Here is a 13,189-nt window from a genome sequence, read left to right as displayed (position 1 = left end):
ATGCTGCTTTGATTACTCTAGCTTCATAATGAGTTTTGCTTTCCTGCCCCTTTCTTATTTGCCTTGAAAACTATGTTGCCTATTCTTTACTTTTTCATATGAATTTTTGGATCAGCCTATCAAAGTCCATGAAAAAACCCGTAGGGATTTCAACTGTAATTGCATTAAATGTAAAGATTAGTTTGAGGGAGAAATTGATATTGTTGAGATGGCAATTCTTACCATTCTTGATCATGCTGTAGTCCCAGTTTACTTAGGTCTTATGTGTTCTTCACTGAGATTGGTTTACTTTTTTCCCATAAAGATCTTTGCATCTTTCGTGAAATTTATTTCTTGGCATTTTTGTAATTATTTATTGCTAGTTTATAAGAATATAATCGATATTGGTATCCAGATCTTGTATTCAGCAACATTACATGATCTTAAATGTGCTAACTGTAACAAGATTTTCAAGTCCACAATCTTTAGGGCACCATGAGTACCCCAAAGTCAAGACTAATTATAAAGTCACAGTTGAGACTGAAAGTTACAAAGTGACATCTAGAATTGTGTTTGTCCTTTTCAGTCCTTTTGTCTCTTTTTTAAGTATCTTAGTCCCTTCCCTCTCTCCCCGCTCTCCTCTCACACTGACTTGGACTTCCAGTGACTTGTCTGAACGTAGTTTTAATAGTCAAGTCATACAACAAGGTTCTGAAGAGAAAACGGTTGTCCTTTCCCACCAGTTTTGGTAAAATCAAAATTAATGGTTTAATCATTGTAACCAGGTAAATATTATGCACAGCAGAGCCACACATAACTTTTTCTCTTCTTGTATCACATGTACTTGTCTTAGAGTTTATAATGCATCTATTAACTCCCGAATGATTTCTCTGTTGTTGGTTCGGCTTGGTGATCATTGGCTATCGGTTCGTATTTAAGAGGAGGTACTGAAAGGCTGGCTTCAGCCTCTGAGTGTATAAGCAGTGTTTGTAGACCCATGGGTATTACTTTAAGATTATTTATTTACTTACAATTGTCAGTATTTTCCCTCAATTATTCTACTGAGCTGGGGTGGTGCTATGAAGCAGATGTTTGTGTCCACCCCTACCCCCCAGTTCATATGCTGGAGCCCTAACGTGATGGCATTTGGAGATGGGGCCTTTGGGAGGTAATTCATTCATGAGAATGGAGACATAATGGGATGAGAGTCCTTATAAGAAGAGGAAGAGAGTCCTGTCTTTTGGCTCTCTACCATATGTAGATACAACAAGGAGATGTTTATCTGCAAACCAGGAAATGGGTTCTCACCAGATCTGCCAAGTACCTTGATCTTGATCTTAGCCTCCAGTACTGTGGAAAATAAATTATTGCTATTTAAGCCACCCAGTCTATGGTTATTCTTGTTATAGCATCCCAAGCTGAATAAGGTGGGGAGGGGATATATAAAGGAGTTATAAGCAACCCATCAGGAAAAGGGGCTGCAGGTCTCCCCATTAATATACAGATTTCAACTTAACTCTTCTGTTTTTAACCCAGCCCCTTGCCAAGTCTAGGATCCTGGAGTCCAGTGCCCACTCATGACGACCTCTCCTCAGAGTAAATCTCAAGTCATCTTTCAGAGAGTTGGGGGAGGGGAAGAGAGGAACAGTCACCTGCCCATAAAAGCCTTGCAGGGAGTTTGGTGAGGGGTGTCTATAGCTTCCTAGTCAGATGTTTAATATATCCTCTTGTTTTTAGTGTCATACTCCTTCCTCCCTGTTCACAGTTACCCCAATTCCTGAATCTGTAGAATTCTATTTTCTTCTCAATATTTTTACTGTGAGATTAAAAAGCATTTCTTTTTTGATAATACAAAATTTGACAACATCGTACATGTCTGTTCAAACATTATGCCTACCCCCAGTTTCTTGTTTGTTTTTTGATCTTATTTATTGGGTGTTTGTCATGCAAAGTTTTTTTGTTTTTTAAAATGAAGTAAAAAATGATGGCTCTGTGTTTTGTGTTACAAAAGTCTTTCCCACTTCATGAATGAAAATATATTGTCCTGTTTTTTATTCCAGAACTTTGTAGCCTCTCACCATCTTTACATTTTGGAGGAGGATTAGCAATTAATGTAAGATTTCAGATAGTGGCAAGTATCCAAAATGACTCTTTCTTCCCAGCTGGCTATTTAGTTGTTTCAGCATAATCCTTTGAATTACTTATCCTTTTGATGATGATTAGAAATAGAACTTTTACTTTAAATTCTTATTTGACTTAATGTCATTTCTAAGCTTCTATTCTTTTCATAGATTTTGTGTGTGTGTGTGTGTAAATTCATGCTCCATTATCACACCATTTCAGTGTTATTACTGTAGTTTAATAATAGGTTTAACTATCTGAGGTTGCTAATTTGGGGTTTAATAATAGGTTTTGCAATCCTCCTACAGCAATCTGGAGAATGTCTCAGTAAATGCTCAGGTCAAAAGTCCTGCAGTAATCCTTTCTCTTTTTCTTACATGCTATATTCAGTCCATCAGCAAATCTGATTTATCCTATCTTCAAAATATATCCTGAATCTGACCAATTCACTACCATTCTGTCCTACATGAAGCCGCCATCATTTCTTTCATCTGGGTTCTTGCAGTAGCCTCCCAAATGGTTTCCATGTTTCTGTGCTTGGTGTCCCTACAGTTAGTCTCCATATAGAAGCCTGTGTTATATGTAAATCAGATGTCAGCCTCCTGCTCAAAAACCTACAGTACAATCTGATCTTACTCAGAGTAAAGACAAATACTCACAAAGCTCTGACCTCATCACCTCCCACTCCCTCTCAGCTCCAGCCCCAGGGGCCTCCTTGCTATTCTCCAAACACATAAACAAAAAACACTTAGCATAATTTACTCCAGGTCTTTACAATTGCTGTTCCACCACCCATAACTTACTTCCCTCAGATGTCCATTTATGTTGGCGGCAGAGAGGGAAGAAAGGGAGAAAGAAGTGCAAATATGCTCGTGTCATAATTCTTGAATAGGTAGTAGTTAGACACTATCTAAAGAAATAGAGGAGAAAGTCTATTTCATAATAAATGTAATGACTAAAATAAAAATATGAACTTCCCAAAATTGTCAGATGAAAAACACGTACCAACACAAAACAAGCGTAGAGCATGTAGTGACAATCTATTTAAAAACAAAAACTAAATATAAGAAAGAAATCATGTAAAAATGATAGAACTAAGACTCATCTAACTATTGTATCCATAGATGTATCCATAGATGGAAATATGTTAAGACCTATTGATTATCTATTATTGACATGTATACACTGATGTGTATAAAATTGATGACTAATAAGAACCTGCAGTATAAACAAACAAACAAAAAAACCCAACTAATACTAAACTTTCTTTGGGTTATTTGTATGGAAATATGTTAATATAAATGTTTCAGACATTACATGAAATTTCTAAAAATCTTATATGTTCTGGTATAATGTTATAAGTCATAATTCTAGTTATTACTTTAAAATGTATATCTCAGAAATAACTAAATTTCCTTGTCAATTGCATTATTATGAACTTTCATCAAATCTTTAACCATGGTCATTTTTAAGTTTTTTTGTCATTTACAGACAGTTCTGGGTGTACTCTGATGCTTTTGCAAAAATGTTCCTATAAAAGGGTTTCATCTTCAAGGAATTCATGGAAAAGACTCTGACAAGTACAGGTTTCTGGTAACTGACTATACTGCTGAACTGAATGAATATGCATTTTCAGAACTCTAATGGAAAACTGATGAATTCATAAAAGTGCTAACAAAAGATCAAGATAAAAAATTAATTACATGGGACTGAGTGAACAGATGAGGATAATTATAACTTTTGTGACTTTCTGTTTGAATAAAAAAAAAATCTCACAAGGACTCGGAGGCAAAAACTATACAAATCAATATTCACTGCAAAGTAAAGGAGGTGTTACAGTAGAGGATTACTGGACTGAATGTCAATATTATGACATAGTGTGAGTGTGTTTCGTGTTTGGTAATTGCAACATTGTTGCTTTTGTTATGGTCATCCATTTACAATGCTTGGTGTCAGTTTATTTATCTCTTGTAAAAATAAAATACAGATAAAAAAGACTCCAGTTGAATTATAAAACGAAGAACATTCTGTACTTCTCTGTGTATATTCTGCACATAGAGAAAGTACTAAATTAAAATTACTCAGAAACTTTGTAAAGAAAAGGATGAACAGAGATATTCTAGGAAAATACAAATAAAAGAAAGTAGGGGTTCCGATATTAATATCAGATGAGATTAAATTCTGGAAAGCAATTACAAAGATGACACTTTATAGGGTGTGCAATATACAATGAAGTTCTTACAGATAGTTATGCCCAGCTTATCTGTACAATTTGACCAAAATTGTTGGAAATTGCAGGTAAGGGTGGGGGGCGGTACCAGTGGCAGAGAATCCAGACGCCCCTGTATTGCTCTCTATGGCCTTGAATCATCCTTTAAGTACCACCTTCACTTTTTAGGACATATCCAAATACTGTCTGTAGTTATTTACCTTATGTTTTTCTTCAAAGTGACACATTCCTAAACTGAAATAAGTTTATAATGGTAAACTTTTTTTATATTTTTTTTTTTTTTTTTTTTTTTTTTTTTTGCTGTATGCGGGCCTCTCACTGTTGTGGCCTCTCCTGTTGCGGAGCACAGGCTCCGGACGCGCAGGCCCAACGGCCATGGCTCACAGGCCCAACCGCTCCGCGGCATGTGGGATCCTCCCAGACCGGGGCACGAACCCGTGTCCCCTGCATCGGCAGGCGGACTCTCAACCACTGCGCCACCAGGGAAGCCCTTTTTATATTTTTAAAACATTTTTACAATATAAAAAATGGTAAATGTGAATGTCTTATAAAACAGGAAGCTATTCCTCAGCTCTGAGAATGTAGTTCTATTTTACCAAATTATTTAAATGGAGCCAAAAAATCTACCTTATTATATAAAATCTGATTTTTCAGTGTTAGCTTAAAGGAACAAACGAAACATGCCTGTGACTCTTTTGGCTGTGGGTCTACCAGTTCTTTGTGTTAATAGGTGCTAGGGACACACAAAAGGAATCTTCCTCCCAGACTCCTCCCTCCAATATCAGCCAATGGCTCCTACAACTGAGTGCCCTCTCCCTCTTCTCCCTTTATCCTCAGCCACTGATAACACCACTTAAGACTTATCTGGACTGTAAACTCCTTAAGAGCAAGGATTATGTCCTAGCATCCCTCTCTCCTTCCCCTCACCTACCAGAGTTTCTGGTACTTACCAGGGGTCCATGCATTTATTTGTTCACTCATTCAACAAATGTTAGGTAGCAGGGAAACAGAAAAGACTTCATAACTTAAGTGAAAAGGCTTATAATAAGTGTAATAAGGACTCAGACAGAAAATATGCAGAGTTCTGTGGGCTGCAAAGAAGGGGCACCTAATCCTAACTGAGGGAGTAGGGACGGCTCCCAGAGGATGCAATATCTGTCTGAATTGATTCTTTGATTCTTGGAGAAGTTGTATATATTAAAAAAAAAAAAAAAGTGTGGGGAGGCATTCCAAGAAGAGAAACCAGCTTGGTATGTGATCTAAATTAGATTGGAATAGCTGATTTCTAGAGCATGAGTTGGGAATGTTGAATGATGGTGCCGGAGGGTAGTCAGGCTTGGTCACGAAGAACTACATTGAATCCTTAACTTCCTACGACACTGGCACACTACACACCCTAACACCTCTTCACTTTTTTTTCAGTGGGTTTCCCCCAACGGCAGTCTATAATTTCTTACTTCTTCTTCCCTTTTTTTTTTTTAAAAAAAAAAAACAAACTCTTAAGCATTTTAGTATGACTCAGTTTATCTTTTAAAAAATTTTATTGAAATATAGTTGATTTACAATGTTGTGTTTTATTTCTTACTTCTTATTTCCTGACTGGCAACATCTCATTTATCCTTCATGTACCAGTTCAAATGCCAGTTTTTCTGGAAAGATGATCTCAACCTCTCTGTAACCCTTAAGAATGGAATTTGAATTGACTGAACTACTGTACTCTGCATATACTTTTATTTTAGTTGTAATTATTTCATTTTATAGTTATTGTTATTAGTTTTCCAACTAGGCTGGAATCGTTTTAAAGTCAAGGGCCATTTTTAAGTACATGTTTGTATACAAAGCATCTGTTAAGATATTTCATATTTGTCCCTTGAATGACTAAATATCTGCATATTAGTGTTTTGGGAGTGCAAAAAGAAAAGGAGATTGTCCTTGACTTCTCAGAGGAAATAGTATTTGTTGGACGATGAGTATAAGTAATGTTATACACAAAAAAGAGTGAGGGAGGGGATATCATACAAGTGGAATAGCAGTAGCGAAGATGTGATTTCTTATTAAATCATTTGGGTTAAAATGATTGCCCAAGTGATTAGTGGGGATAAAGAAAATTTGATGGCATTTGCATAGGAGGAAGGTTGTAATAAAATTCCATTTCACACTGAACTTTTCTTCTATTGCTTTACCTGTGTCCAGACATTTTTGAGGTGGTGAGGCTATTTGTTTATTTGTGCTAGTGCTGTTGAACAGATGACTATGACAGGTCTTTTATCCCTTAGTGTGTGTATTTTAAGACTCAGTTCATGTTTGGCTTTCTCACAGTCTTTTCCAACTACTGAAACCCAAAGGGCTCCTTTATCCTTTCTGAATTCCTCTGGACTTTTTGCTGGTACATCTTCCACAAAGGCATGATTATTTCTTTTGCAATTGCACACCTTATATTTTGATTTTTATCTGTAAAGTGACTTTTTGACTTGCAGCTGATACATATAAAACATAAAATATTTACCACATATATAAATACAGACAGAGAGAGCTGACTCTTCATTTTACCCTCCCAGAGAATGATGAGTGTATTGAATCCTTACCAAGAAGGAAAAAAAAAATCTCATTACTCTTTGGAACATTAGAAGATTAAGGCTAGAGAAATGTGCTTCACTTGAGAATTGTATTATTTTAAATGTTTCCTATCATTTAAGATGGTTTGAAGGCAATAGGAGGTTAGAAAAATTTTTTGATATTACACATGGACTTTCATGAAGCCTTCCTCTGCAAGTGTGCATTTTTCTGTGCCTACTGATAAAGAACAGTCTCAGATCCACTTGCTTTGATCTGCTTATTATTTGGAGTTTGATTCTGCCCTTAGGGTTTACATTCTCCTCTTTTTTTCTTAGGACACTAATAAGAACTTAGCTGGATGAAACGGCTTCTTTGATATCCAGTGGTACACTCCCATTAGTCAACCATACTGCAGTTTTTCTAATCTTGATTAAATGTTAATGAGAAACTTTTGCAAAAGAGACTTTGCTCCACTATACCTAGTACCTTGCCATAGAAATGTGTGGCCAGGACGCCCCCAGGTGGTCATAGTAACAAGTACATGGGAATCTTCAGAACTTTGCATTTCTCCCTAGGCTTTTTCATCCTTTGGAGCAGATATTAATAGAAGAGGCTAAAGGACAAAAGGGGAAGGAGAAAAATGTAGGAATGTTTGGGTTACTTCTCTCAGCTTACATTTCCAATCTCATTATCTTTGTGTGGTGTGTTTATTGCTTCTGTTTTTTTTTCTAGTTTCTTGCTCTGGATGTTGATCAAAGTGTGTAACAAACAATCCAAGCAGCCTTACACTCAAAACTAACTATGCAACTTCCCTGGTGGCACAGTGGTTAAGAATCTGCCACAACTACTGAGCCTGTGCTCTAGAGCCTGCAAGCCACAACTACTGAAGCCCATGCTCCACAACTACTGCAGCCCGAGTGCCCTAGAGCCTGTGCACCGCAACTACTGAAGCCTGCATGCTCTAGGGCCCGTGCTCCGCAACAAGAGAAGCCACCGCAATGAGAAGCCTGTGCACTGCAACGAAGACTAGCCCCCGTTTTGAGGCTAGTAGCCTCAACTAGAGAAAGCCCGTGTGCAGTAACGAAGACCCAACATAGCCAAAATAAATAAATAAATAACATAAAAATAAAAAACAAGACAAAACAAAAAAACTAACTATGGTTGGTTGACTATAGTTCTGACCAAACAACAGTTTTTGATCAAGAAAAGGTTTCTTTGAATTGAAATGGTCATGGTAGATGCAATAGTAATGATTCCTACAGCATTCTGATACACTGTTAAACAGCTGGACAATAATGGACAATAATGAGTAACTCAGTATACCTACCAGCTGTTGAACATGGTGTAAAGTGCTTCACATGCATTTCATCTTCACAAAGGCCCTGTGAGATAGTCAGTCCTATTATCCCTGTTTTATAGAGGCTCAAATAGGTTAAGTGGTGTGATCAAGTTCACAGTGGAAAAGGCAGAGGGCTTATGAAAGGAGCGAGGCCCTGTGGGGCAAGACTCCAGCCTCCATGACTTTCCCTGAGTTCCAAAGGGTGGATTCGAAGAGTTGCTAATCAAGGGAGGAGCAGCCAAGAGACCACATAAGGCAAGATTAAAGGGATCAGAGAAACTCATCAAGATTAGGAGAATGACCACCCGAGAAGAGATTTAAGGAGTGAAGGCCCTGCTCACACCCTAATCTTGTCAGAGACCCCACCCTTGAACGACTGTTAAAAACCCTCATCAAACCCTGTGGGGTTTTCAGCACAGGAGTACAGAGAAGCTGAGCTTTCGGTAACACTTAGCTCTTTGCTTTGTTAGGGACCTTCCAGCATGCTCATTGATGGTCAGTGAATACTGAGAATGATTTTGGCATAAATGCCCACTTAACCTTCCTCTTCAAAATTACTTTGTAGTGTAGCTTAATTTAATACATCACTATTTCTACTGAGATCATGAAACATTTCTGTACAGATCAGGTGTTTCTTCATTAGGCAGTGACAATACATAACATCATGAATTTGACTTCTTGGCTTTGCTGGTGAAGTGATTAAGGTTGAATACAAGATCTTTTAAATTTTGGCTCAAGCAATAGGGCCGGCCTCTTTTACTAGGGTTTAATCCTGACTTTGTCCTTTCACCTGATGAGTCAGGGATGACAACTGGATTTCATCTTGCACATTAAAAGCCAGAAAAAAAATACTATTAATGAGATCGTGCCACAGGAAGGTACACTGCAGATATAACAAGCAGTAGAACCAGTCAGGGCCATCTCAGAGGAGAGGACAAGGTGGATCACTCCCAGCCTTGAAACTTGCTGGCCCTTCTTCCCCTTCAAACATTTACTCATCCTTCAGCTTTTGTCCTGACCTCTGGTTCTGGATTTTTGCCCCTTGTGCTCTTACACTTATCTCCCTCATATCTCTAGTCATATTAATAATGGCCTGATTACTTGTCTGTAACACCAACCTTCCCCCTTACTAAGAGTTGGGTGGTCGATAAACTCCATAAGGGCAGGAATTGTTTCAGTTTGTTACCAACAGCCTGGCAAACCGTAGGTGCTTGATAATTATTTGTAGAAATTGCTGTAGAAAGACATTGCAATTTTAAAACTGCTTTTCTTCCCTCATGCAGAAAAATAGGAGACCTTTTTAGAAAATTGTCTTGGGGATGTTTGTTAGCAAAGTAAGTTTGCCAATGTTGAGTCATTTCTCTGTGTTATTTATGTAGAAGATAATTCTGAATACCTTCCTATACTACTTTTAGCAGGGGACATAATTTTAGGGTAAGGAAGTCATGTGTGAGATGATACTGCAATAGATTTTTTTTTTTTTTTTTTTTTGGCTGCGTTGGGTCTTCGTTGTTGTTTGCGCAGGCTTTCTCTAGTTGAGGTGAGTAGGGGGCTATTCTTCATTGCAGTGCGCGGGCTTCATGCTCACTGCAGTGGCTTCTCTTGTGGAGCACGGGCTCTAGGTGTGCAGGCTTCAGTAGTTGCAGCACATGGGCTCAGAGGTTGTGGCTTGCAGACTCTAGAGCGCAGGCTCAGTAGTTGTGGTGCATGGGCTTAGTTGCTCCGCGGCCTGTGGGATCTTCCCAGCCCAGGGCTCGAACCCGTGTCCCCTGCATTGGCAGGCAGATTCTTAACCACTGTGCCACCAGGGAAGTCCCACAATAGATGCTTAAATCCATTATCTCTAACCCTCTCAGGTAGGTATAACCCCCTTTTACATGTTTAAAAAAATAATAAAAGGGGCTGTATTAGTCAGGGATTTCCAGAGTGATAGATCTATATCTATATAGGTATATAGATGTACAGGGTGAGTCAGCAAGTTGGAGATGATCTAGGAGATCCGATGGTATAGTTCCAGTCCAAATGCTGGCAGGCTTGAGACCCAGGAAAAACAGATGCTTCAGTTTAAAGGCAGTTAGGCGGAGAGAATTCTCTCTTCCTCTTTAAAGGGTCAGCCTTTTTATTCTATTCAGGCCTTCACCTGATTGGATGAGGCCTACCCACATTAGGAAAGACAATCTGTTCTACTTAGTTTATCAATATAAATGTTACTCGCATCCAAAAACACCCAGAATCATGTTTGACCAAAATCTGGGCACTCTGTGGACCAGCCAAGTTGACACATAAAATTAACCACCACAGAGATCCACAGAAAATTATTTCTTCAAGTGGCAAAGCAGGGGTTTAAACCTAAGTCTGATTTACAAGCCCGATTGTTGCCCCAGTCCACACACTGCCATCAGAGAGGTAATAAATGCAGTTAGAAGCACTTCCAGGTTGATAAAACTTTGGTCTTTTTCATAACAGCTTTCTCTTTTCCCAAAGCAATGTCCACAGATTTAAAATATCCCAAGGGCCACATTTCCCCCCAGTTATGAAGCATCACGTGCATACCGGCTTCAAACAAACTGATCTGGATAGCAGTATTTGCTCGTTGGTTTTCATACTAGAAGTTTAGGCACAGAAGTTGATTAAATAATAGCCAATCTGGTCAGGATAAGTAATTCAGTAAATTTTCCTAATAGGCATGATCAAAAGTCTGTAATACTGGATATAGAGGAGCAAATTTAAAAAAAGATAATCAGGATTTGGAAGCAGAACAAGATAGAAATATTGACTTTTTGACAATTACTTTTGTATCCTTTTAAAATTACATTAAAATCTTATTAATTAAAACAAGTATTTATTGAGCACCTGCTATGTACTTGTAACTGTTTGGGGGTACTGGGCATATTGTAATGATCAAAATTTGAAACATTTTCTTTCTCAGAGCTAAAAAAAAAAGCAAGTCATGTAGCATTACCAATGTCTGCTAAAAAAAAGCAAGTCATGTAGCATTACCAGTATCTTGGCAAACCAGATGCCCAAAACGCAAGAGAGTCACAGAACTAAAAATGAAACTTGCCAGTGACCAGACTTCTGGGGTGTAAATAAAGGTTCCTTAGGGTCAGGGACTTCAGTGCATACACTGGATGGCACTGTTAAATTAAGAAATGTAATTTATGATTTAATATTCTCATTACCAGAGAGTCTACACTAGGTGGCGTTCAGGGTCAGGATAGAAGCAGTAACCAGCAATGGAAAGTCAATATTGTTTCAGTGTCTGTGCTAGAAGCAGCTTCCTGGTGGGTGCTGAGAAACAGTATTAAATGAGAAAGGGATGAGGTTGCTTTACGTCATGATCACAATGCTCTTCCCTGGAAGGGCCGAAGAAGTGAAGAGATAAAGAAAAGGTTCATGTGATGGCTACAGAGCAGACTGCAAGTTGGAAAGATAAAGGCTGACCAATTCTAAAAGTGTAAAATCGTGATATTAAGGGGAACACAGCCTTACTGTCTAGATCAAGGAGTGGTAGTCCATATCAAGAAAGTTTAGGATAAAGGATTGCTTTGCAGTGATGGAGTACATAAATGGAACTCTACCTTTCATAGAGTTCCAAACTTAACAGATTTAGCTAAGTTTAATGGTTGATACAGCCATAAGAAACATCATCTCTCATGTCTATCTTGTATATGGTGTGAGATGAGCCACTGCCTAACCCAATAATGAAAATATTGATAGGCAGTATTACCAGCAGAAAAACAATTTATTCTATAGTAATGAGCATGTGGGCAATGTTCAAAATTATTTTAAATGTAAAATAAAGCTGGAAATCTATAAAACTCTGAGACTTACAAATGAAAACAGCTTTTGAAATAGCACTTGAAGAAGCAGCTCTTGACAGAAATTGACTTCTGCTCATCTGTAAGGGACAGGTTAGAAGAACTAGAAAGAAATAGACTATCCTCAGAGACACAGGTATTACTGCAAGTGAAGAACATCCAGTTTACACAATGCCTAGCTGACATTCTCAGCTTGGCACTCTTCAGTGCCATGTTTGAGGTCACACTGCCTTTTTTGTTGTTCAGAGACCTTAGGGCTAACACCATATAAATACCCTTAATTTATAATCTGAATGATATTCACTCATTTACTGATTAAAATTTTATTTCTAGTCTTTCCACTTGGGCATGATTCCTGGTAACTTCTGCTCATATATGCAATTTTTTTGTTTATGAAATACTTCTTAGGTCCATAAAAAATACTTTTCTCAGAAAACGCAGATGTGCAGTTAACAATTATCTTGTGCAAATCTCAGTGTTGTGTATTTTATTTAATCCTTTAAAATCATGAGTTATGAAGGGATTGGGATGGATTGGCATTATTCTTAGTTTGGATCATGACGGTAAGTTGAATGAAAGTAAAACCACTCTTTTACATTAATAACTTTGGATGTAGCCTCAATGCATTGTGTTAATAGTCATATATGAAAAATTTCAAATATATAAACTAAATATCAAAATCAGTAAAACTGTACTGTTTACACCTTTATAAAATAATTACTAAGTTCCAGAACTTTAGATTAAAACCTTGGCTTTAGATAAAAACGTGGTTCCAGATTTTTAGATTTTATGGAGCAGTTAAAAAAAAAAGTGGGGGCCAATATAGGGCTGCCAACTTTTTATTTTGCCAAGAATATTGAAAGCAACTAATACTACTATCAACGCCATTTCATAAAAGGATACTTCAATACCACAAAAGTTGGTATAATCATGTAATAAAAATTAAATTCAAGTTGATGACCTTCTGTCAACCTTTTTTTTTTATTCCTTTAGGGATGCTGAAATTTTAGTCTTGGCTTAGAATTGGGGAACAATGCCTAAAATGCCATTTTGTCCAACCATTTCAATTAAAAGGCTAAGAGGTGAGTGGGTTTGCCTGTCATCAGTTAGTGTTAAAATCAGGGAGGAAAAGCAGAGCTTCTG

The sequence above is a fragment of the Mesoplodon bidens genome (assembly GCF_964165515.1).
Source record: "Mesoplodon bidens genome assembly, chromosome: 1".
Taxonomy (NCBI): domain Eukaryota; kingdom Metazoa; phylum Chordata; class Mammalia; order Artiodactyla; family Ziphiidae; genus Mesoplodon; species Mesoplodon bidens.
The sequence above is the reverse complement of the archived record's forward strand: the minus strand, read 5'-3'. Positions refer to the sequence as shown.